The sequence below is a fragment of the Dromiciops gliroides genome, chromosome 5, assembly GCF_019393635.1.
Source record: "Dromiciops gliroides isolate mDroGli1 chromosome 5, mDroGli1.pri, whole genome shotgun sequence".
Lineage (NCBI taxonomy): Eukaryota > Metazoa > Chordata > Mammalia > Microbiotheria > Microbiotheriidae > Dromiciops > Dromiciops gliroides.
In genome coordinates this window covers 211,383,880-211,385,105 of record NC_057865.1, presented here as the reverse complement: position 1 = coordinate 211,385,105, position 1,226 = coordinate 211,383,880, and the positions used below count along the sequence as shown (strand labels likewise).

At 41.2% G+C, this 1,226-nt stretch overlaps 1 pseudogene; it reads left to right on the top strand.

The window, feature by feature from the left end:
• The first annotated feature begins 521 nt into the window (after positions 1 to 521).
• LOC122730011 lies at positions 522 to 808 on the top strand (annotated as a pseudogene).
• Positions 809 to 1,226: the final 418 nt, after the last annotated feature.

Sequence of the window (1,226 nt, the reverse complement as noted above, 5' to 3'; positions counted from 1 at the left end):
GGAATATCATATTCCAAGCCTTGCGATCCTTTAATGTTGAAGCTTCCAGGTTCAGAGCAATCCTGACTGTGGTTCCATGATATTTAAATTGCTTCCTTCTGGCTGCTTGGAATATTTTCTCCTTCACCTTGTAATTCTGGAATTTGGCTAAAATATTCCTTGGAGTTTTCCTTTTGGGGTCTTTTTCAGGAGGTGATCAGTGGATTCTTTCAATGACTATTTTATCCTCTGATTCTATAATATCAGGGCAGTTCTCCTTAATAATTTCCTGGAATATGGTGTCTAGACTCTTTTTCTGATCATGGCTTTCAGGCAGTCCAAGGATATTTTTGTGGGTTTTTTGTTGTTGTTGTTAAACAGTGAGAACGTCTCCTCTTCTTCCTCACCATCACCACCACCATCCCCTTCCTCTTCCTCCTCCTCCTGCTCCTGCCACTGCTGCTTCTCCCCCCGTTCCTTGGAGCGGACCAGCCTGGTGCCTCTTTTGTGAAGTGGTGCCTGAGGAGACCCCCGGACTCACCATGGCTGATGAAACGTCGAAGGAAGGAGTCAAGACTGAAAACAACGACCACATTAATTTGAAGGTGGCAGGGCAAGATGGTTAGTGGTGCAATTCAAGATTAAGAGGCACACACCACTTAGTAAACTAATGAAATCCTGTTGTGAACAACAGGGTTTGTCAATGAGGCAGATCAGATTCTGATTGGATGGGCAACCAATCAATGAAACAGACACACCTGCGCAGTTGGAAATGGAGGATGAAGATACAATGGATGTATTCCAGCAGCAGACAGGTGGTGTTTACTAAAAAGAGAACCTGCAACTCTACTCCAGAACTGTTCTCCCAAGGAAAACAATACATTCACAATTAGAAAACCAAGATTTGGTTCATCCACATCCTGACTACTGCAGTATAGTTTTCTCTCATCTTTGATTCCCTTCACCCATTTCTTTACTGCATGTAAACTAACTGGTGTATGTACACAGGCATAATGAGTATTTTTTAACTAAATGGCCAATGGTATGCTTTGATCAACATCAAATGGAGATGGGGAGGGGAAAAAACAAACTGGTTCTGTGAAAATATCCCTTTTCTTCATTAGTGGCATACTCATTCAACTTTTATCTTTATATTCCAGTAAGTTATTTTGCTCTCAATTGATTTTTTAAATCATTTTTGAGCTCTTCCAAGAAGGCTTTTTATTCTTGAGACCAATTCATCTTCC